A 26,120-nucleotide genomic window follows, 5' to 3' on the forward strand; every position below is an offset into this window, starting at 1 on the left:
CACTCAAATAAATAAACAAGAATGGTGCAACACCCAGGCAGCCGTACAAAAAGAACTCCATGTCTGTCTACTGTCTACTTTCAGGAACGTGCATACACATGAAGGCAAAGCGAAGCTATGCATATTTTATGACTAAAGTATTGGTATTAGAAACAAGCTAATTAAGAGCCTACCATCTCAAATAAAGTAATCCATTCTAGTACAAGAAAAATAAACTTCCATTTTAGTACAAGAATAAACTTACCAAGTAAATCTCGGGTCACCATTAGTTATTTGATCTTCATTTCTCAGCCAACTTGTACGTAGCAGGTAAATATAAGAAATAATAGCTACATGCAACATATTTTTTTTTTTTTTTGGAAGAAAGAAGTGCATAAATTAAACCAAGAGTTCAAGAGTACAAGATAATCAAGGGGGGGGGGGGGGGGTCGGGGGGAGCGGTTCGATAGCCGCTACAAAGTCACTAGTACAAAGGCGAAGAACGAAAGGTGGGGCAACGTCCCAATTAATACAACCATTACTAGAACTACTGTCAACTAAACCGGCTTTGGCAAGAGCATCCGAAACAGCATTAGCAGATCTTTTCTCAAAGACAATCTTCAAACGGGGGGAGCTATCCAAGAGATCCCTACACTCAAGAATAACATTAGCAAATTGACCACAAGGCTGAGCCTTACTCAAGATAGAAGTAACCGCATTAAGGCAATCCGAGGCAATGATATATAGATATATAGATTGTTTCTCCATCCCTTTCGGTCAGTACGCCACACTTTAATTTGCCTGGTATAGTGGACATCGTTAAATGGTTCATGAAGTTTCTCAAACAAACCAGTGATCTGGGAAAAGACGCTGAGTATGAGCTTAAATAAACACAGGCATGGTACTTTCTGATAAAGGTAGTAGAGGTAGTTCAAGGCCAAAAAGGTGAGCTGAAATCTAAGATACGAGCAGCGTGCAGCATGCTCTAGGTAACTTTAGATTTGGAAGGCTGAAAGCCTCTCAGAAAGTGTATCCAGTTGTCTAGAGCAAAATGACTCCAAGAGAGTAGTATTAAGAATACATTATAACCGTCGTGAACTCAAAAATAATGCCCAACAGGCACAAGGAATACTCAAGAATGCAATTCATATTTCATACCTGAGGCTTTAAGCCGATGAAAAGTAATCAAACGAATGTGTGCTTCAACTTTACTCTTCTAACATTGTGCATGGCGTGATACGATGGTACTGCTAAGAAAACTCCTGCAAAAACAAAAACACAAGCATTGAGAATAATATGTCAAAGGCCACATCTTGAAGTTCTATGAGCAACAATTTCGATTATCAATTATATAGAGCATATCTTCATAATCCCACCATACCAACATGGCAACCAAGGTTTCATCCATCATAAAAATGTTACCCCTAAGATCATTTCCATAGTTTTACAGCCAATTTATTTCTTGATGAAAGGACGGAAATGAGTCAAATGACTATGACTTATTAAGCTACCCTATGAGGCTGAGAAGCCACATATAAAAGACAACTACTCCTTAAGCTTAATTTAACAGAAAGTGACATTTTAGCCACCAGTAATATCCTGCCTTTCACCTGAACAGATGGAGGTAAAGGTATACAAAGACATACTCCCTAGACTCTCCATTTCATTGATATCTGCCATTTTCACTATTTCAATTGTTTCTTTAACATGAATGTGGAAGAAATCTAAAAACCAAAACCACTAATACGCAACAACTAAACAGCATAAAATCACCTTGGGTTCTGCTGACATTTTTTTCCTTTAGCTTTTTAATGGTAGAATAATAATATGCATGCCATACCAGCATGAGACACGCTATAGGTTCTATTGGATTTCAGATGTTCAGAAGAAAGTTTTTTATTGTTCGGTTTCAGGATTGAATAGACCAAGTTTGAATTCAAAGCCCGAGTGCATTAGAAAAACAGAAGATAATAAGAAATGTGAATGTCACAGGGACAGTTGCTAAAATAAGGGTAAAAAAGGCAAAGATAAGAGAAAAAACTGAGCGAGGCGACAAAATGAGAAAAAAATGGATTACATAATTCAAACCATACAAACAGTTAAAAAAAATCTCTAAACAAAGTACTCATTAGGAGCAGAAACTTGTTTGGAGGATATTTCTATTAACCATATCTCTAGCAATTAGGAAATATCCTAATTGATTGTGTGAATATTGTAATTATAGGAATTCCATATTGTGTAAATTATTTCTTACCTTAGTTGCTAATTTATGTAAACTATATATACCTTGTAATTCTCATTATGTCAATATACAATTCTTCATAAACACCAAATTCTTATATGGTATCAAAAGGCTCTCATCGATCCGCCCTAAAACTCAAACCTAAACGACCCTCCTTCAAACGCCAGTCTTCGTCTTCTTCGTTCATCTCCACCATCGACATGGCAAGCAACCCAAACACCAATGACATCATTGTTCCAAACCCTCATGAAACCACGAAACCCCTAACCTCGCTCAACTTGAATCACTGCGACACCAATGACATCATTGTTCCAAACCCTCATGAAACCACGAAACCCCTAACCTCGCTCAACTTGAATCACTGCGACACCAATGACATCATTGTTCCAAACCCTCATGAAACCACGAAACCCCTAACCTCGCTCAACTTGAATCACTGCGTTAAACTTAACGCTCTCAACTATACCGCATGACGGTTTCAACTAACCAACATCCTCTTCGGTTTTAGCCTCCTCGGCTTTGTCACTGGAACCGAAGCACCCCCTGCCCAAACAATCACCACCGATGCTAACATCGAGCAACCAAATCCGTCCTATTTGACTTGGCTCAAACAGGACGGACTCATTCTTGGGGCCCTCATGGGTACCCTCTCAACCGCCCTACAACCACTAATCGTACGGGCAAAAACCGCTAAGGAGGCATGGGACATCCTTGCCAACACCTATGCCAACCCCTCGAGGGCACACATAATGCAACTCAAAAACCGATTCGAATCTATTGTCAAAACCACGGATCAAACCATCACCGACTACATGAACTCGATCAAAGTTTGTGTCGATCAACTTGCCCTCATGGGCAAAATACTTGATCCCGAAGACATCATAGACAGGGTCCTAAAAGGACTCGACTATGAAACCTATAAATCTGTCATTAATACCGTTCGGGGCCGCGATACACCAATTTCTTTCGAAGCCCTTCATGAACAATTATTAAACCATGAAATTCTTTCCAAAAATACAACCACCAATAACCATTATGCACCTTCAGCCAACCCGGCTCATCGTGTAACACCCCCATATTCAGAGGAGCCTTAACTAGGCCTTCCTTAGCATATAAGGGCGTTACCATCTCGGTTGCCCGAGGTAAGTAATCATCAAAAGTCGATAAAAGAATATTTATAGTTATATTACAGCGTTACAACCAACTTAACAAAATAAAGATACAACTCATTGGCTACACTCTATTACTATCAAATCTCGTGAAGACTCATCCCTGCCCGGACTCCAGCTATCAACGACATCAACACCTGCTAAGACAGACTGCTCACCATAAGGGATCACGGCAGACACAGAAACAAACAAGACAACCACACAAGGTCAGTACTGAGATAAGACGTGACAAAACCAATAACATCTATCAACACAACACAACATAACCAATCACACACACAAGCACACCCACTCCAATCAATCTCCGTCACCGACCGTCCACTGGACCAGCCCTGCCAGTGGGGGACCGCAGCCGTACCCACCAAATCCCCGCTCATCATACCGAGCGATAACCCTGTCCTATTAATGTGCACATCCCCTCCCGTGGCGGGTTCCACGGAGGGCGAAACTAGGGCGTGAAGCCACTCCCGCAAGTGACTCCACTCAGCCGAGAACGCATCTCGAGAACCAGAGACAAACAATCACAAACCCGCAATACAACAACAACCAACAAACTGTATGTACCAACCGACTACCGAATATACGCTGCCACACAAACACCACCACAATACAACAACAATGACACGACAACCGACACACTAGACTATCCACAGAAACTGAGTAGGCGAACCTACCTTTAAGCAACTGCAACCACTCCATGCCAACATACGAAATATCCAGCAATCAAGCAACACCTATATCCACAACACAATCATCTATCACTACCAAGCAAACCCTAACTGCAAAGACAAGGATACGGATGATGATGACGACATACCTACAAGAAGAAACCTGGCAAAAGACCGCTACCCGACTCAGGTTACGCTCTCCTAAGGCATAAGAACCTTCAAAGGCTTCCATGGAGGTTATATGGTGAAGGGAAGGGAAAGAGGCGACCTATGGATCTGAAGGAATGAGGCGAAAATGATTTGCGGATTTAACAAAACGCGATTATAAACCCTCGCTGAAAACCCGTTACTCGATCGAGTGTCCCACATACTCGATCGAGTGTCCCCTACTCGATCGAGTATCCAAGCTACTCGATCGAGTAACCTCTACTCTATCGAGTACCACACATAACTCACAACCCAAGGTAACTTTGGCACGCACTCCTAAGGACTATCACTGCTTCCAAGGTCAGTCAATGCTGGTCAAAGGGTCTCTAAAAGGGCGGGTATTACAGTCTTCCCCCCTTAAAAAGAACTTCGTCCCCGAAGTTCAACTCACCTATCTCAAAGCACAAGATGGGAATACAACGACATCACTACTCTCTCAAGGCATAAGACACGGAAACACAACGACATTACTACTCTTTCGACACAGGTCACTACTCCCCGGAAATACCATCCCCCATGTCATCATCATCAACTGCCTAACACTCTATATGGGTCGACTCTTACAAGATATTACTTGAAATACCCAACACGCTACGAGTTTACACTTTCACTTAGCAACAACCAACAACGCAAAACATGTCACTTTTGCACCACTAATGTACTCAACAATATAATTCTATTCCAACCCACGACCTCATGACTATCTTTTTATGACCGCCTTTTAAGTATACTATTCAACTTTACTTCAACATACAATTTACTTCCACTAACAAGTGCAAAAAATTATACTTCCATACAAGAGATGTGACTAAAGTCGAAGAAAACGTTATAAACAAACAACGATATAATTTCAAAATCGGCCTTTTTATTTTGCGACATTACTCTTCCCCTCTAAAAAGGAACTTCGTCCCCGAAGTTCACCACTAAATTACGACACTTGTACGTACTACTTACATCTTGGCAAATATCCAAACCATATTATTCATTATTGACATTACTCGTGTTACTCACACAACCAGTAACCATAAAATATATGCAACTATATACGAATACTAGCCACCGTCAAGAGTGTATGTATGCACCATATGTAAAAGTATATGAAAAGACGCAACTCCGGTGAATAATTAGTAAATATGACGGATGTAAGATGAAAGCAACAAGAAACAATTACTACTTCACTGTTTGTTACAAATACGCATCTAAAATCCAAGCGCGACTTCCAACATATGAAATTAACGGTTCGAAGGTGTTACTAATCATCAATAACCATGTTAAGTACCAAGCATGCAATTATATAACCATTAAACAACTTTAATTTTACGAAAGTTCCTGTAACAATGCTACTCGATCGAGTATATAGTGGTACTCGATCGAGTGCCCGCTACTCGATCGAGTGTCTTGGCTACTCGATCGAGTAGCCCTGAGATCAGAATACCTCATATCTGTCACACCTGCAGCTACTTGACCGAGTATGGGGTACTCTATCGAGTACCTACAGGTCAAAATCTTGGAAAATACCTGTCATAACCCACATACATGTATATATAAATGTCACATAACGTGAGTCGGGATGACTTCCCGACTCCTAAAATCCTGCAACAAAGTCAAACTAGCAAATCCGGCCTTATGGCCATCCGTACAAATCCAAAATAAAAGTTCTAACTAACAACAACTACCAACATCCAACACCAACGACCATAAACAAGGATAAAGAATAGGAGTATCACTCCTGCTGCTGCTGCTGCTCCTCCTCCTCCATCAGCTCATCTCCACCACCATCTCCTCCCGAGGTGCCCGCTCCCGATGACCCTATACCCGCATCAACCCCCGCTCCAACTCCAGGACTCACATACCATGGGGTCAAGCCGCCAAGGGCAAAGGACTGCGGTGTCCCCCAAGCTGACTGGTCCACCCCGTAAGAGTGGAAAACCCCACTATAGTCCCCAACTCCGCTCCACCACACCGGGTGTGGTCCCTCGGTCCCAATCCCCTGAGTGTACGCCATCTCATGCATGTTCCTGAGTGTCAAAGTAGATGACACTCTCTCTGCCAAATAGCTCGATCGCGTCTCCGGGGTGTCGAGGTAGGGGTAACACGGAAAAGGGTCTTCTTTGCGGTGGTCTTCTTGCCGGTCGTGGTCTAGTCTCAGCTGTCCTCTCCCTCACCCGACGAGGTCCTCTCCCTATCCTGGGCCTATCCTCCACTACCGTCGCGTTCTCTCCCTTCTTTGGCTCGGGCATCACCTGAAGGATCGTGTCATCAATGAGGTAGGTCTGCAACTGCCGGGGCACATCATCATCCTCCTCCTCCTCATCGGAGTCAACAGCTACCACCACCGGCTCTAACGACTCTGTCGGAGGAAGGTGCTCAGGAGCCGGGATCCCCATCCAACTCATACCCCACACTCTCCAGGCTAGGCTGCCATCAGCTAAAGTTCTCAACCATTTCAGGTCGAGATAATAGTTCCGGTCCATCGTAGGCACCGGTGTAGCCAGAGGAATATACTCCGAAGAAGCCTCAAAGGAGGCTAGCTGAAGCTTTTCAGCTAGCCGAGTGGCGATAGCACCACAACTCAGGTACCGGGTGGTAGAAGTAGCCATCAAGGCCAGGCTAGCGCAGACCATGGCGGGAGCATTGAAGACCACCTTCTCGGTCCGCTCCGGGTTCAGATAAGACATCAGAAGCAGCATCTCATGATTGTTCAGTTTACTAATATCCGGTCTATCATAAATGAGGTTCGAAATAGAACGAAGAAAGATCCTCAAGGTAACATGTTGAACATCATTAACTAGTTTTGTGCCCGTGCAATGCACGGAATGTTTATGGTTTCTTACGAAAAATGCTTTAATATAGTGGTTTAGACTTAAGATAAAGTTATGGAAATGGACATTACATCCTCTATATGTTCGAATCCCTCTTTCTCATATATTATAATAGTTCCCTTTGTAACTCATTTCACACGGGAAAAAAAATACTTTAATACTATTCCGTATGTAAGATAGTGAATTCATCAAAAATACTTACGGTGTATGATACTCCATTATCTACGCTACCTCAAATTATGTTGGCAAAGTGCACCATTAAAATTTTAGTTCGCATCTTCACAACAAAAATCCAACCAATACAAATAAATCAAATATCTAATACATCGGCACCAAAAATTTATGGATAGCAAGTCTATACCTTCAAAAACAAATCTTGATTTGGACTTGCAAAACTTAAACACAAAGTTAAGCTTCACAAAGTACACAAAGTTAAACTTAACCACAAAGTTAAACACCCTGATGAACACCATTATCCCATCCACCACAAATTGTTGAGAAAAACACCCAAAACGAATTATGAGAAATTCAACTACTTAAATATAGAAGAGTAGTCCTCCACCTTCAAATGCCTCTATTGTCCAAATTTGATGGCGAACTCTTATTTACTTGCAAATAGATTGATTTACCAGCATTTGCGTAAGCACAACTCCAAAAAATTCTCCGGAGTTCGTCCAACAAACGAAGTACGACGTATATTCCATACTCTTTAACAATAGATAACAAATTAAAATAAAACTTACATGTGAAAGAAGTTTGATAGATAAGAAAAATGTACCTACAAAGTTATTCATTTTCGAGTCCACGGTTCATCACATACCTATTAATTAACAAACAACTATTAGAACAACCTGAGTATTGCATGAATATTGCATGAATTTGTAAGAGGGTGGGTACCAACTGATGGCGCCCTATCATTATCCGAAATCATTAAAAACAGAGATCATGGATCAATTAAAGTAAAATATACAGATTAGCTAAGACTATGTATTCAAAATACTACTGAGAAAATCAAAAATAAGAAATTGGAAATCACCTTTCAAAATCCGAGGTTTGCAGTGGAGAAATTAGTAGCCTCCTCAATAGCTACAACATTTTAAAGGGCTAAATAACTATAAATTTTTTATATTCCAAGTTTTTCACATATCAAATTTGATGCGACGACAATTATTATGGGTGATGAACGAATAGGCTGGTATTTGATTCATTTCTACAGTTAATGAATTGAGACATTGAATTTAAGCAGCATGTTTTGTGGGGGCTTGGAAGCCGTTAAGAGAAGTAGTGAAAGAGGGAGATTAATAGTCAACTTAGTGAGTATGAGTATAGATTAATCATAGACGACTTCAAAAGTATGAGCACTCAGACATGGTGTAAGACATGTTGTAGTATGATCCCTTAAATACCGAAACAACATCTGCAATACAGATTTCAAATACATAATTTCAGTGAGGTATGGAAAAGGTCATTTGGTTGTAGAAAATAATTCTCATGACACACCATAAATTCGGAAAAAAATCATTCAATTTCACTCTAGAGGTTACACAATCTTTAAAACACTGCAAATTATAGTAACTAATAATTTTTCAGATTTAACTATTGTTGCCTTCCAAATCCCTCCACCATCCTTTTGCTAATTAACCAACCAAAAGAAAAAATAAAACAAAAAAGAAGAGAGAATCACCTGTAGCTAAACTCATGGTGAACATATATTAAGAAATACCGATTTCAGTCATCTTTGAAGGGTAGTAAACCTGTAAAATATGAAACTACTAATTAAGACCAAAATAAGGACCATATTCAAATCAGATCCTAAATTTACCTTTAATCAATTTATAATCAAAGCAATCAAATAATAAATTGCAAGAAACAGAGCCTTACCGTAGGAATAGGATGGTGCAAATGGCAACGATTAATATAGGACACTCAGAGAGGCGGTCATGTGGTATGAGTGTAACGTCATATATTATTAAAGAAGCAATTGATTGGTTCAATTAAGAAATAGGTGTAAATAAATAATCATGAAGAATATGAAGAGGGGAAGAAATAGATGGGAATTAAAAGAGACTTAGTAAAGGAATGGTGAATCAAGCGTTTAGAAGAGGAACGACCATATATGGCATAATTTTTTTATTTTATTTTTCCTATTTTATTTGTTCAATGTTCATCGAGGACGCCAGATTCACGGACTGGGCTTCGTTGAAGTAAGGCTTTTCAAGTTATATTGCCACGTACATCTTTTTGTTTTGCCTTTTTATAGTATTTATAGATGTGGCATTGCGTTAATCAGACGTGGCATTTTACAATCACACGTGGCTTTGTTGACGTGGACTTTATGAGCCATTTTAGTTTAGACTTTTAATAGTATTTTATAGATCAACATGTTGCTTGAGGTGGGAGCTGGCTTTCCGGTAAGACAAGGCATTAGGCGGCAGACACCGCACTCAGAAGGGATCTCACTGATGGAATCCTTGGGAGGCTTGGCCAACCCAAGGTGAGACGCAAAAAGGTCTATGGTCAACAGGAAACTGGTGTTCATCAACCGAAACTCAACAGTTTGTGTAGCTGGCTCGTAATTAAACGAGCTCATAAACTCCAAGGTAAGAAAAGGGTAAGAATACTTCCTCAGCCGATACAACCCCGTAAACCCCAAAGTCTCAAAGATGTGACGGACGTCCGTCTCTATTCCCAAGTCAGTAAGAAGTGTGGTATCCACACAACGGGTAGGCCTCATTTTGCGTTTCTGTAACGCCACAAATCGTTCCCTCTGCTTCAAATCTACAAACACCACTGAAGGGTACTCCGGTACCGCGGGTACCACGGGTCCACTACCTTCCCCAAGTTCGGGCTGTGAAGCCCTCCCCCTTTTACTCTGACGGGTCCCTATGTTCAGTCTCGGCATCTGTTTCAGCATTCAACTTAAACAAACTTGCATAGGCATGTAAAGCACATAATTCACACAATTGAACTTTGATTACTCATCTAGGTACACACTTTCACCAACAAATCCCCAACTTGATATGTATAAATTCAATTTATAGCAACTCAGACGATCTCTATTATTGTGAAAAGTTTAGCATGACAAACACAATCTACTCAACCAATTCTGACATCCTAGCATGATTCAAATGCTACTCTATATGCATACTTAATAACATGTGAGATATTCGTACATGCTCATAGAAAGGTAATTTAAAACATATCATCATCAACCTTCAATATTAGAAACAAACAACTCAATTAGACTTGTCAGACGGTCTCTACAGCTGTAACGATTTTGACATATTCACCATCAATTAACATCACCATTACTATATTAGAGTTGAACCCTTACTTAAACAATCATATCCAACACTAAATTTCAAATATAGAAAACGAATTTCAATTTGGGGCACTTTTCAGACGGAGTTTTAAGGCAACTTTTAAGGTGAAAATCACTAAAATCCAACTTTCAACATGGTATATACAACATGTAGTACTCAATTTCATCATCCAACATGTAGAAAACAACCAAAATAAATTTTGATTTTGTAACCCTAGAAAATTTCGGCCCCAATTTGGCGATTTCTATACTATTTTTGGAGCAATTAATCATCAATAATCATGAAAGGGAATCACATGAATCACATTACAACAATCAAAAGCAATAATTCGCCCATATGAATCGAAATTTCAGTTAATCCTACCATTCTAACAAGTTCAAAGTGATAAAACATGTAAATAGGGAAGAAATTCATACCTTGATTAAATAGGAAAGTAAAAGAATGCAATTAAACAAGGAAAAACAACCCAAATCAATCACTACCACCACAAGATTATGAGAGCTTTTGAGGAATTTTAGGGCTTAGGGTTCGAATAAAGGAGAAAGAATGAGAGGAATAAGAAGAAATAAGGGTTTTAAGAAACCCGTAAGAGGCTCTGTACTGTAGCCTACTCGATCGAGTGCCTAGGGTACTCGATCGAGTGCCCTCTACTCGATCGAGTATCTGCAGAAAATTTTCACATCCCGACGTCATAGCTTCCTAACTAGATCGAGTGAGGTCTACTCGGTCTAGTAAGCACTCGCACTTGGTCAAGTAAGGTTGAGTACTCGGTCAGAAATACGAAGTAATTTGAAGATTCCTGCAAAAACAATATCGCGTGTCGATTCCAAACGAAATTCGGAATTCGCCACTAGTTATCACACTTGCTCATGTATTACCATTACTACTCAAGCGTATCATACCGTCTCAACAAACAAGATTCATGTCATATTACGCTACAACAAATTTACCCAACTCGGTTTACCTGCTACCGAGTCATTCATATACATAATCACGTCATCATACCATATCTAAACTCGTCTTACCACATTGTTATCAGCTTATTCTCATGTTAACGCAAAACATATATTCAACGATAATTATTCTCATGTCATCCAAGTACATTCTACATGAACAAATTAAAGTTTAGCATGTCCCAATTCCATTATAAACAAATTATTCCTCACAATGAAACACCACGCAAGCGGAAAGTTTCAAATATCAAGCATTGCATATACGCATCACTAATTACCAATTCTCGTACTATATCTCAACACTCCCTTAACTATCATCATTATAGCTACGGTAGAATTATAACTCATATAGGTTCGCTATTACTAACAACTTAAAGTAAACACCAACACATCCACCTTTCATATTACAGCATACACTCCCGCACTTTCACGCACTTCAATTAAATAAAAACTCTTTCTACGTTTCTCATAATCATCGTATAAGCTCACCAATTATACCAAAACTTCACTATACACGATCCAAACGCAACTACCATGCCCATATCTACTTTAGCAAAGACTCGACCACAAATAATTCCGACGCAATCAACATACACATTACATACATACACACGGACTCCACATTCCCATACCCTGTGACTGGCTTAAGTACCATGGGGCTAAGATTTTGAAATGAGGGCGCCTACTCACCCAAAATCTAGCATCAGCTGGGGCTCCCATTTTACATACACCAGGTTCATTTTATTAGACTCACTACGTTCATTATGTTCATTGGTTACAGGTTCCAAAATCGTCGCTCTGATACCACTTTGTAACACCCCCATATTCAGAGGAGCCTTAACTAGGCCTTCCTTAGCATATAAGGGCGTTACCATCTCGGTTGCCCGAGGTAAGTAATCATCAAAAGTCGATAAAAGAATATTTATAGTTATATTACAGCGTTACAACCAACTTAACAAAATAAAGATACAACTCATTGGCTACACTCTATTACTATCAAATCTCGTGAAGACTCATCCCTGCCCGGACTCCAGCTATCAACGACATCAACACCTGCTAAGACAGACTGCTCACCATAAGGGATCACGGCAGACACAGAAACAAACAAGACAACCACACAAGGTCAGTACTGAGATAAGACGTGACAAAACCAATAACATCTATCAACACAACACAACATAACCAATCACACACACAAGCACACCCACTCCAATCAATCTCCGTCACCGACCGTCCACTGGACCAGCCCTGCCAGTGGGGGACCGCAGCCGTACCCACCAAATCCCCGCTCATCATACCGAGCGATAACCCTGTCCTATTAATGTGCACATCCCCTCCCGTGGCGGGTTCCACGGAGGGCGAAACTAGGGCGTGAAGCCACTCCCGCAAGTGACTCCACTCAGCCGAGAACGCATCTCGAGAACCAGAGACAAACAATCACAAACCGCTGCAATACAACAACAACCAACAAACTGTATGTACCAACCGACTACCGAATATACGCTGCCACACAAACACCACCACAATACAACAACAATGACACGACAACCGACACACTAGACTATCCACAGAAACTGAGTAGGCGAACCTACCTTTAAGCAACTGCAACCACTCCATGCCAACATACGAAATATCCAGCAATCAAGCAACACCTATATCCACAACACAATCATCTATCACTACCAAGCAAACCCTAACTGCAAAGACAAGGATACGGATGATGATGACGACATACCTACAAGAAGAAACCTGGCAAAAGACCGCTACCCGACTCAGGTTACGCTCTCCTAAGGCATAAGAACCTTCAAAGGCTTCCATGGAGGTTATATGGTGAAGGGAAGGGAAAGAGGCGACCTATGGATCTGAAGGAATGAGGCGAAAATGATTTGCGGATTTAACAAAACGCGATTATAAACCCTCGCTGAAAACCCGTTACTCGATCGAGTGTCCCACATACTCGATCGAGTGTCCCCTACTCGATCGAGTATCCAAGCTACTCGATCGAGTAACCTCTACTCTATCGAGTACCACACATAACTCACAACCCAAGGTAACTTTGGCACGCACTCCTAAGGACTATTACTGCTTCCAAGGTCAGTCAATGCTGGTCAAAGGGTCTCTAAAAGGGCGGGTATTACACATCGACACAACAACCAACACCGTACCACCTCCCGTCAACAACCCACCACCTATTACCCACAACCCACGACCTCCTATCAGCCACCACCTCAACAAAACCCACCCATTAACCCTCCTGTTTCTCGGCCCTTCAAAGGCCGATGCCAATGGTGTCGTGAAACAGGCCACGTTATCGCCAATTGCGCCTTGTTCAGAAAGTTATTTCCGACTATTGTCTTCCCTGAACCAACCTATAGGCAGCATCATACACCACCACCACAAGCACACCTCGCCAACTATGGCAACACCGCTCCCAACCCCAATTTCTTACTCGACAGTGGAGCATCACACCACCTAACCCATGATTTAGACACCCTTGCTTTTCACTCTCCTTATGACGGCTTTGACGATTTAATCATTGGCGACGGCACCGCACTTCCCATCGCAAATACAGGTTCTTTTATAATGCATAATCTTCACTTTAAGAATGTCCTTCACGTTCCCAAAATTTCTCGCAACATAATTTCGATTTCTCAATTGTGCCGAGATAATAATGCTTATGTAATATTTACTAATAATTGCTTTTTTGTGAAGGACCTCCAAACCCAGAAGACCCTTCTCCAGGGCCAAGCCAACCAGGGGGTGTATGAGTGGCGTCCACCGTCTATCGTCAACCATGCTACCGTCCAAAATAGAGGAACCACGCCGATTTCGTGGCACCATAAGTTAGGGCATCCTACGTATGATGTACTCAAACTTATCAATAAAATTTCTTCTTTATGCATTAAAGATTACGACCATTGTCATGCTTGTTGTATCTCGAAAAGCAAAAAACTACCATTCTCTACTTCAACGTTAACATCCAACGCACCTCTAGACTTAATTTTTTCGGACCTATGGACTAGCCCAGTATTATCTCGTGACCACTACAAATATTACGTCATATTTGTCGACCATTTTACTAAATACGCTTGGCTATATCCTTTAAAACGAAAATCCGAAACCACTCAAATATTTACGCAATTTAAAGCCTTAGTTGAGAAATATTTTAATCGACCCATTCGTCGCTTCTTTTCTGATAATGGTGGCGAATATATTAAATTAAATCAATCCTTACTCGATGACGGCATCTCGCATAGTACAAGTCCACCACACACACCGAAACATAATGGCTATGCCGAAAGACGACACAGACATATTGTCGAAACTGGCCTTGCCTTGCTCAACCACGCCGACCTTCCCACCACTTATTGGCCCTTCGCTTTTACTACCGCAACATACCTTATAAATAGACTCCCTACAAGAAATTTAAATGGTGAGTCCCCTTATTTTAAATTGCATAAAATTCAACCCGAATATCATAAACTTCGTAATTTTGGTTGCTTGTGTTATCCGTGGTTACGACCCTATACAAAACATAAATTAGAAGACCGCTCCATTGCATGTATTTTTGTTGGATATTCCACCACACAAAGTGCCTATCACTGTTTAGACCCGAAAACTCATCGCATTTATACCTCTCGCCATGTGAAATTCATTGAAGATCAATACCCCTTTCGAGACACCACCTCGACACCTACTCCTTCACCCATCATCGATGACTGGTGCACCCTTCATATACCACTCCTTCCTCAACCGGACACCACCATACCGTCCACCTCAGCCCCATCATCCACCACGTCCACCGGGCCTCCCTCACGCCATCCCATCCACCTCGTCTATTCCCGTCGACCTCGCCCACTGTCTACCCCAACCTCCACGGCTCCAATCAATGAGCCCAACTCCTCGTCATCCATTAATCCCACTCCTGCCTCTACATCTTCTTCCGCTGCACCCTAGAAACCCCCTCCTAAAGCTCGCAAACAAGCTGTCCCACCACCTCCTAAGACCATTGTTACACGGCTTGACAATGGCATTAGGAAACCCAATCCTAACTACACTAACAACCTTGCTCATACCTCGTCAAATAGCGATATTCTACCTAACACCGTCAAGCAAGCTCTTGTTCTTCCCCAATGGCGAAATGCCATGCAAGAAGAATTCGATGCACTTGAACGAAACCAAACCTGGACCCTCGTTCCCCGCACTTCCTCTCAAAATGTCATAGGATGCAAGTGGGTTTACCGAAATAAATTTAACCCCGATGGCACCCTTAAACAACACAAGGCTCGCCTCGTCGCCAAGGGATTTCATCAAAGACCTGGAATTGATTTTAATGAAACATTTAGTCCTGTTATAAAACCGACAACAGTGCGTTTAATTCTATCCCTAGCAGTCACGAATTCATGGTCGCTAAGGCAATTAGATGTCAATAATGCGTTTCTACAAGGCAAATTAACTGACGACGTGTTTATGATTCAACCTCCTGGCTTCGTTAATCAAGCAAAGATTGATCATGTCTGTAAATTAAACAAAGCAATTTACGGACTCAAACAAGCTCATCGAGCCTGGTACACTGAATTAACCTCTTATCTACTAAACTATGGTTTTAAACAATCTATATCCGACTCCTCCTTATTTATTTTACATACACAAACCACTTTTATTTATATGCTTATCTATGTTGATGATATCATCGTCACTGGACCAAACCCGAACCAGCTACGCTACTTCATTAACAAATTATCTCAACGTTTTTCGCTTAAAGACCTTGGCCCGTTGTCTTATTTTCTAGGCATCGAAGTCGCTCATAATTCGCTTGGGATTCACCTAAACCAGTCCAAGTATGTACATGATCTTCTCACCAAGTACAAAATGCTTGAAGCTAAGCCTAATACGACACCCTATGGCTACCTCTCCACCCTTGGTTCGTGAAGACCACTTAGCCATTCATGACCACTCTGACTATCGTGCTATTGTTGGTAGCCTTCAATATCTATCCCTCACCAGGCCAGACATTGCCTTTGCAATTAACCGTCTTGCCCAATTTCTACATCACCCTACCACCACTCATTGGACTGCGCTCAAACGTCTTCTTCGCTACTTGCAAGGGACTCAAACCGTTGGTCTCCAATTGTATCGAGACTCACCATCCCGTCTTCATGCATTTTGTGATGCCGATCATGCAGGTGACAAAGACACTTATGTTTCCACCACTGGTTATATTCTCTACCTTGGTCGCAACCCCGTCTCCTGGTCTTCCAAGAAACAACGCGGTCTTGCCCTCTCCACCACTGAGGCTGAATTTCGGGCTATTGCATCCGTCACAACCGAGCTTCTTTGGCTACGCAACCTCCTCACTGAACTCAACATCTCCATTCCCACACCTCCTGCAATTTTTTGTGACAATGTCTCAGCTACTCTCTATGCCAAAAACCCGGTCTTTCACTCTCGAATGAAGCACATGGCTCTATCGTTTCACTTTGTCAAACAGCAGCTGCTTCATGGTCAAGTTCGTATCCAGCACGTCGCAAGCAAAGATCAATTGGCTGACATACTCACCAAACCACTTCACAAGCAACAGCACCTTGAACTTCGATCCAAGATTGGTCTTACTCATCGGACGTCCATCTTGCGGGGGCGTATTAACCATATCTCTAGCAATTAGGAAATATCCTAATTGATTGTGTGAATATCCTAATTATAGGAATTCCATATTGTGTAAATTATTTCTTACCTTAGTTGCTAACTTATGTAAACTATATATACCTTGTAATTCTCATTATGTCAATATACAATTCTTCATAAACACCAAAGTCTTATAATTTCTATAGTAGCCAACACATTATTGTGCATCGTTAACACTTCATGAAGTTTTTTTATATCAACAAATTTTGGCACAGGCGGATCTTGTAAGCATTCAGTATCTGTCTATAATATGATTTCTAGCCTACATATCCAGAAGACAGTTAAGGTTTGACGAAATTGATGATAATTTTCTGCAGAAAGCACACTGCCTCCAGCGAAAGATCACAACATCACTAATCCCGGCCCTCTCGTCGAATAACATATTTATCACAACGAAAAAGAAAGCATTAAGACGAATATGGTCATGACACTCAAAGTACACTCGCATTTGAAGCTTTGATCCAAACAAGTGTGCTCATCAGAAAGCATTATGGCAACAGCAAAACCAGCAATTGCAACATCAAAGTGAAACATACAAATGCAAAAGGTTTATATCGTAAAAATGTCAAAAGCTCGAGACTTGAAAAACAGGAAAACTATAGTTGCCGCTTGTCACCACATAAATAAATATATACTCTCTAGTCTCTAACCTATTAGCATTCTATTTGACTACAAAATTAGTAATGCTAGAACACTAAACCCTAGTACAAAAACAAATCAGACAGCGATATATCTGCATACATTTTTTAGTGTTGTGATCAGCCCTACTTATGTCTACTTTGCATGATTAGTACGGAGTATTAATTAATAAACTAGGAAGCTGGAAAGAGAATCCCTGAACCTTTGGAGCAACACCACTCAGTTCCACTACAAGAATTTCCGTCTTTGTTATTACAAGTGGAGAGCCAGGAAAAGGAAAAGGTTAAAGCAAGATTTATGAGCTCAAAAAACTTCCTCCATCGAAATTATTTGAATCCACCAACAAAAACATACTAAAAAAAATACAAGACACTCAGCAGTGGTAGGGACCCTCCACAGGTTTGGTAGTTTCAGTGGCTTTGACTTGACTTCTGAATATCACTCACCAGAACACCAAATATGCACCGCACAGACTAAAAGAGAATCAAGAATTTAACATCAAAATTCACTGAGCCTGAGAGAAAAGTACCTAGACTAGCTGTGTGCAACTGCCTACAGATATTTCACATTTAGTACCAGCAAAACAGAATGAACACAACCTTACCTCTATATCAACACAGGAAAATTATGTTTTTTTTTTGCGATGAACTTTTCAAAAATTGAGTTGTCATATACCCTATTTGTTCCTAAGCCGCTTTCGCAGATGTTTGCTTTTCTTTCCTAAGTCTCATTAGCAGTTGCCTTTTAATAGCTTGGTATAGTATCAACATCGCCGTGGTACCACCTCTCATTTAAAAATAGTTAGCATGAGTTGCTCTACGGAATTCATCCTGATGCAAAAGAGATTATTCACACAAACACGGGATACGGTGGGAGGAGGAAGGGGATGCAATTGGGAAACCCCTAGACAGACAAGTAATCTTTTCGTACAAGACGCTAAAGTTGAACACAGGAGGAAAAAGTCCCAAAATGATATAGAGTACAAAAGATCCCAGTCTTTAAAATGTCTATTCTTGAGTATGCTACAATACTTCATGAGCATTAAGTCGGAGTCCCCAAATGATGTGAAACAAGGCAGTACGAAAGTTGAAATTTTCCATTTTACGTATGTGACATTTGACCTAATTTACTTTGTAAAATAGAACAAATAACAGGGCAGGAGCCACACCCACAAGGAGAGAGAGTCTATTTCACAAGACAAAAGAGGTACCATGATTTCATCCAAAAACAAATTAGCAATAGAGGAGTCGTCCCTTAATTAGTCTTATAAAGTGATCATCTCTTCGTCAAGGTGGGACGGGACACTCACATGTTGACATATATTTGAAAATAATGTTAATTTCCGCACTTTACTGTGATGAATGAGGCCATTAATTTACATTTAATTTGACTATATATGTGATACCTTATGCCATCAAAGTGAGAAACTGTTCAAAACTCATGTACCAAGGTACAAAATTGTTCAGAGTAGAATCTATAAAATCTCATAATACTAAAGTGGAATCACATGGGAACAGTATAGCAAATCTTAAACGAAATCCTCAAATAATTGCAAGTTTTTATTCCAGACAGTGTTGGTGGATGAATGTTTAATGTAGAATGGATGGCTTACATGAAGTAAAAGCCTTTGACTAATGCCTGAGGCCACGAGCACGTTTACAAAAGTTCTACTGATTGATATTTTGACTTTCACTCACTTCCACAAATACTTGCATTAGAGTACTTCACATTTTTTTCCCAAGAGTTCCCTAAATTGTGAAAACATTTTGAAAATTTAAAATTTAAAGAAAGAGCAATACCGCATCCAGATATTGACCTTGAACAAGGCATGCAATGAATTCAAATTAATTTAATTGTACACTAAGGGTCCATTACATTTTCGTTCTTCCTTTTTGTTTTTCATCTTCCCTTTTTTTATTCGCATTTTGAGGCATGCGTTCACCCATGGACGGTTCGAAAGGATGATTCATGTCAGCCGACCCCAAATCATTTTGGGATTAAGGCTCTGATGTTGTTGTTGTTGTTGTTGTTGTACACTAAGGGTTCAAGGGGAAGGAAGAACATACTCATAGCATAAGGAAACAATATTGTTCTTGTAAAACCATATTTAGTGTCATATACTCGTATGTCCCATGATACTTTCTGAATTCTGGCAAATCATGTTAAAAAAGGACAACTAGAGCAATTATGAGGCATAGATACGGCTCAGTGGTTTTGCATGATCAAAGATTTCCTTTCTACTTAAATAAGAAAAGGCACAGGGAATCATTTTACCTTTTAGATATTAAGTAATCATATACCTCACACAAGTGCATCATCAAACAATGCAAATAAAAGAAGAACGATAAATGCGATTTACCTTATTTGTAGACCAAGATCTCCAACCTTTGCTGCCAGCCATCCATATAAAGTGACTGTACTTCATTAAGTAGGAACGGAGCTACATAGAATCCTAAATTTCTGCAATTGTTCTGTAACATTGGCTCTCATTTTTCACAGCTAATACAGCTTGTTATTCCACTCCTCTTGCAGGGAAAAGTTTTCAAACTTGACCGACTTCCTGAAAGAGTACGAAGACAAAAGCTTAATTCAACTATTCAAATCTTCCAACCAAATGGAATCTCAGCACGTTGAGAAAACGGAATAAGTTCATATTCATTTAATTCATTTGTATCACACTGCAATAAGGATCCAGTGACTCTTATCACTATTTGAACCACGGGTAAGTAAACAGAACACACCTAATAAGATGAACAAGCTGTCAGCCAGACCTATGGTTCCGGAAAAAAGTACTTCACCCAAGGATTAATGAGCAGAGAACCAAGCTTACGACAATCATAGTCCAAAATTCATAGATTAAGCGAATCGAATTGTGCCACGACCCTCAAACTTTTGCAGCTTCCTTTAATATCAACACAACTTTCTAAGGTAAAGGTGAATACAAGGCGGCAAGTCTGGATTTGTTTTATTTCTGAAGCTTTTTTTAACAACAGACAATATTACCCTGTACTTCAAAGGCTAAATTTACGCAGCCTTGCCTCCATCATTGAAAATGCAGTGAGGCTATTTTCGGCTGACCCATGGTGAAACGGTGCTGAGATTTGCATCAATGAACTTAAATAGTTTACCAAGTTATTCTGCTTTGTTTTATCATACCCCAAAATCCCAAATCCAACAAATAGTCAATCTTTTACTTCACTGGGCATACAAATAATTATCTTTTTCACAAGATAAACTTTAAAATTTTGTATTGAACCTTACAAAAATTTCAAAAGTACATCAGCAATTAACACTTTGGATCCATGACTGTTAGATTCTAACCTCAACAATGTTCTGAAAGATAATTATATATCTTCAAAGCTTAATATTCATACCTTCAAAACCAAAAATCTACTATGAAGAAATTATGAAGCCGTACGTAAAACATTTAACCTATCATAAGTATCATTATTTAAAGCGATGCATATACTACTGTTTCTCAATTTGAATAATATGAGGAAGTCATGGTAGTGGAATATCATGGTAAAAAGAAATAGTCTCTATAACACCTTATTCAAGCTGACCTTTCGGACACTGATTGTGAAACTCAGCGCTAACCATATAACACTATATATACCCAAGCCAGAGACCTGATTTTAATCACCACTCACACTACTTCCTCTCCAAAACCTCTCTTACCATCCTCATTGCTCATTGTTCTTGTTATACCTCTCTGTTTCTAAAACTCTATCAGCTTTAATCGCTCCACAGCCAAACTCACTTCTCCAAAGATGGCTAAAGTACATTCCATTAGTACTCTAGCACTTTTGTTTACACTATTTACTCAAATGATTTCCATGGAAGGGAGGGATATAAAGCCACCAACTATGAAAGTTGCTCCACAAAAAACATCTACTGATTTCCCGGTTACAGCTGATAATAATTTGCCTTCTTTAAAACAAACCCGCAAGGTACCAAATAGCAACGGCAAAGTGGAATTTTTACGTGTAAACAAAGTCGACAGTGCTTCTGTTATGGCACATGAGAATGATTTTCAACCTACGGCACCTGGAATCAGTCCAGGTGCAGGCCATGCAGACACAAACAAAAATGTGAATGAGGAATCAGCACTGTGTCACAATGATAAATGCACACATGATTTCCGACCAACAGCACCGGGAGACAGTCCTGGAGCAGGTCATTCTTTTGTAAACAATGGCAGCAAAACATCACAACAAGGTAATCATCTTGGTGTGGTACATACTCAGGCAGGACAAACAGATGATTACAGACCAACTGCCCCTGGTCACAGTCCAGGTGCTGGCCACCCTTGATTTAAAGGAAGCGAAAAGCCCGATTCATAATCAAAGTGACAATTCTCAATTTCTAACAATCGAAGACTCTTACTCTGAAGTCAGGGAAACCTCAGTAGATACACATGCAGCGTATGACAGTTACCCCACCCAATTCTTAAACCACAATGGTTTGTAATAAAGCTAGCTAGCTACTGTTATTACTCATAAATCAGGAGTCAGGAAACATCAGTTGTAAACTGTCACCGGTCGTAGATTCGTAGCTCTGAAGTCGGGAAACATCACTAGATATATAGATGTAACAAATGTCAATTGTGCCATAAAATTCTTAAGCCACAATAGTTTGTAATAAAAATAGCTAATGTTAATACTCTAGGTATTAAGATTATAACCAATCTCAAATTCAAGCTTCTGATAGTCACGCTATTAAATACCCCCTTGTTATGTAACTGCAGTCACATAAAGGAATTTGAGCTCACTCATTCTCGGATAAGTAAAGGCCAGCTTAGAAAGCCGATATTTGCCGATACTGGCAATATTAGACCAATACGGCTGATATTTGGCCCGTACATGACAATAGAAGGCTAATATAGCCAATATAGGATCGATGCGGCTTATATGACCAATATAAAAATAAGCTGCAATAAACCATAACATTGGACGTGCCACCAAATCATAGTGCGCAACTGCGATTCGCAAACATTGCAGCGGCTGATACCCAATATTTGATACCATGCTACTATTAGAATACCAACAAACTGCAAAGTATATGTCCCAAAATAATCTAATAGGGTTGGCTAACATAAAGCGTCATATGGAAATGTCGCAGAGAGGTTGATAATACACACATATAACCTGCTTGACTGCTTTAGTTTATGATACACTACAAAATATATTCTACAGTGCCAACCAAGGCAGTGGAAACATAACAAGCTAGAGTTAACTGTTAAGTGCCGCATCTCTTAAACTTATCACTTGGTCCTTTCACAAGTTTCTAGCATTATTATCAAATCAGAATACCACAAATGTTATGATGTCCATCTAAAAGACACTAGTAATCAGCTAATCATTGATCGATATTAAATTACTGTGGCCTAAGATTTTCTCATATTCTTCACAATTTTGCTACGGAATGCATTTAAACGCGTAAGACATACAAATAATTTGTCAGTCGTGCTGAAACAACACTCAAGGCAATACATTATATCGAAGTGATATTTTTAACCAAGTTAAAGCTCTCCCGTGCAAGTTTCAACACTTGTACGTTCCTAGGTCCGAAACTTGATACCTCCAGTTAAATTGAAAGTTTGAAACAACCTCGTGCCTATTGTGAACCTCAAACAACCTCAGTTGACCGAATTACCAAGGAGGTTGGGAGTTTCAAATTCGAACTCCCTTATATTATATATGTTGAATCCTAATGATCATAGCACATAGGGTTGTGAACCATCCTCGAGGGATACCACAAACTTCTCATAGGGGGCAATCTATAATAGAAATTTACAATTGGAACGAGAAACTAGCAAAGTGAAATAAGTATGTGTTGTCACTAAAAACTAGGGGTTGGGCAGAAGACGAGATCCCATTCAGGACAAAGGATCTCGAAAGCATATTCTCCACCCAGATTGGAATTCCTAATTAACCAAAAAATTGTCTATCAGCCACCATCACAAAAATCAAATACTCCCTCTGTCCCAATCATTTGTTGTCCTTTTCCATATTGGGGTGTCTCAATCATTTGTTGTCCTTTCTATTTTAAGAATGAACTTGATGAGTAATTTGATCATTCTCATTCAATTTGTTCCACTTGTCATTTGGTTATTGGCCCTATCCTCTTTCCTTGTTTTTTGTGCCAAAACCAAAGGACAACAATTGACCGGGACGGAGGGAGTACATTAGACCTAGTGTATAAGTTGTTGGCTTAAAAAGGCTTCCATTAAGGAGTCTTCAACATCTGAGGACCACTAAACTTTGAAACATTTAACTATTACTCCGTACAACCATTCAACGTCCATATTTTAAGACAATCAAACCAATTATAAATTCCCGACAAAAACAGCCATTCAAGCACTTTATAACCTCTTATTTTAGTAAATCTTGAGAGAATACAAAAGTGGAACTAGACCATGGAGAATCTTTAAGAGCATCTCATTAGTGACAAACTTGAAAAATCTTACATTTAGCTCCCGAACCACATTACTGGACATACTAATCAATAAGCAATTAGTCTCTGTAAACTGTTGTACAATATTCAACAGCCTTAAAATAGCTTCAGCATCTCGTTTAATTGTAGGCTTGTAGGAATAAATAAAGTATACAAAGATTATTCCATATAAGGCAGTTACACCGTACAAAGTTCTTATTTGAATATCGAGTAGGTTTCCTGTGAGACGGTATTACTAGATTATTGTGACTACTCCACCAGTATAAATGAAAAGGGTACGAAAAGTCGTAAAATGGTCAGTAAATAAAAAGGGTACACCACTAATGATCACAAATTTACAATCAACCCAAAAATTACGAATATTATATTATAAAGGTACTAAACAAAAGTGTGATTAAAAAATCACATAGAGGTACGGGTAAAATGGTCTCACAGTTAAAATTAAACAAAGGGGGCAAATTAGAGGATGAAGAACCCTAGCATAAACACCAAATTCAGTAATAATATATAGGACAATAAAATAAAATAATTGAAATTGAAATAGTTAAATAAGAAAGTGATAGTTATAAAGAAATGAGAAGGGACCTTTCATGGTTAATCATGGCCGATCATACTGTTGCATTTTAAAAGAGGTCCCAGGAACTCGGGAAGCAGGTACTAGTGTACAGTGTGAACTAGTACCAAGTACAATACAGTGAGAATTTAGAAGAGCGAATTAGAAGTATCCTGTTCGAGAGTCTTGAGAATACAACAATACCGCCCTAGTGGTTTTATACGGCTCAAATTCCCACTAAATTGGATGGTATAGTTCAAGGAATAAGAAGAAAAAAAAAAAGTTGATAGAGTTAAATTGTGACGAGTCAGTAGATTGGGTCGTGCTTTTTCACATTTTTACTCTTTCACATACGTCTTTTACAATATTACCCTTGTCATTTTTTTCATTCCCTCATCTCTTCACCACCAGTCACCAATATCACCTTCGTTCACCACCTCCGACTAGTCGTCAGCAAACCTTTCTCCGGCGGATCTCACACCGTCCAGCCTGATTCAAGACTCTTGTCGCATATTAAAGGCTTTTATTTTTGGAAAGATACCATCTATCGTGAATTAATGTGACATTACAGACATCTTTTTATAGATATATGCATCCACCATCAATTGAACAAGAGCAAATTATATGAAGAAAAAAATTACTGATGATGACGAAACGTTTTATTCACTTGAGCAAGAAATAATGGATTTTGAACTCACTTTAATAAGGTCAGTTGAAATAGCACTAATGTTTGCTGGTTACTGCGCAACGATCTTCCCATTTGCTTTTTTCCTTAACTCTACAATGACACCACCATCTCCGGTCACTACATGGCCACCACAAACCATCGGTCATCGACAATCCATCCCTAGCACGTCCACCACCCAAAACCATCCGGCCTTTATTGATACAATTGATAAACTCTTTCACCACTAATTTCACTAATTAACAATTAACAAACCCTAATAATTTCAATAAAACATATTAATAATTGTTATAAACAATAAAATTACTTCACTAGTTGAAGAATTATAATCCATTATTCAAGTTTTTGGAACAATTAAATTCGATTTTAGGAAAAAGGTAATATATAAACTTTAATTTGTCTAGGTTAGAAAAAGGGTATGATATGGAAACTTAATGAAAAAGTGTATGTGAAAGAGTAAAGTTCGTATGTGAAAAAGTAATTCAGTAGATTAATATAAATGCTTGATACCGGGTTTTAGTTGGAATTTTATGTAATATACTGATTTACATTTTTGGTTGTAATTTTTAATTTTTAATTTGCTTTACACTTACAACTCTCTAAACTTTTATAATTTCTAATTTTTGTTGTATTTTCTAAATCGGAACTCGGTTTCCATCTTTATCGCACCAAGGCAAAGAAGAGACAAATGCAAGGCAAGGGAATACGTGCAAAGTTAAAAGGAATGGGCAAAATAAAT

At 39.5% G+C, this 26,120-nt stretch overlaps 2 long non-coding RNA genes across 4 annotated transcripts; both read right to left on the reverse strand.

The window, feature by feature from the left end:
* Window positions 1-420: 420 nt before the first annotated feature.
* Window positions 421-25,722, reverse strand: LOC141643089 (uncharacterized). 3 transcript variants are annotated; one of them, XR_012543636.1, is made up of 4 exons: window positions 24,729-25,722; window positions 20,047-20,247; window positions 1,138-1,241; window positions 421-780 (listed from the first exon to the last, which is right to left on the reverse strand). It is a non-coding gene; the product is annotated as an uncharacterized LOC141643089 (long non-coding RNA). The 3 variants fall into 3 exon arrangements; XR_012543634.1 differs by having other exon boundaries at window positions 421-836; window positions 24,729-25,720; XR_012543635.1 differs by having other exon boundaries at window positions 421-628; window positions 24,729-25,717.
* LOC141643091 (uncharacterized) lies at window positions 7,319-9,261 on the reverse strand. Its single transcript, XR_012543637.1, has 3 exons — window positions 8,969-9,261; window positions 8,772-8,841; window positions 7,319-8,504 (listed from the first exon to the last, which is right to left on the reverse strand). It is a non-coding gene; the product is annotated as an uncharacterized LOC141643091 (long non-coding RNA).
* Window positions 25,723-26,120: the final 398 nt, after the last annotated feature.

This window comes from Silene latifolia, chromosome 2 (assembly GCF_048544455.1).
Source record: "Silene latifolia isolate original U9 population chromosome 2, ASM4854445v1, whole genome shotgun sequence".
Classification (NCBI taxonomy): Eukaryota; Viridiplantae; Streptophyta; class Magnoliopsida; order Caryophyllales; family Caryophyllaceae; genus Silene; species Silene latifolia.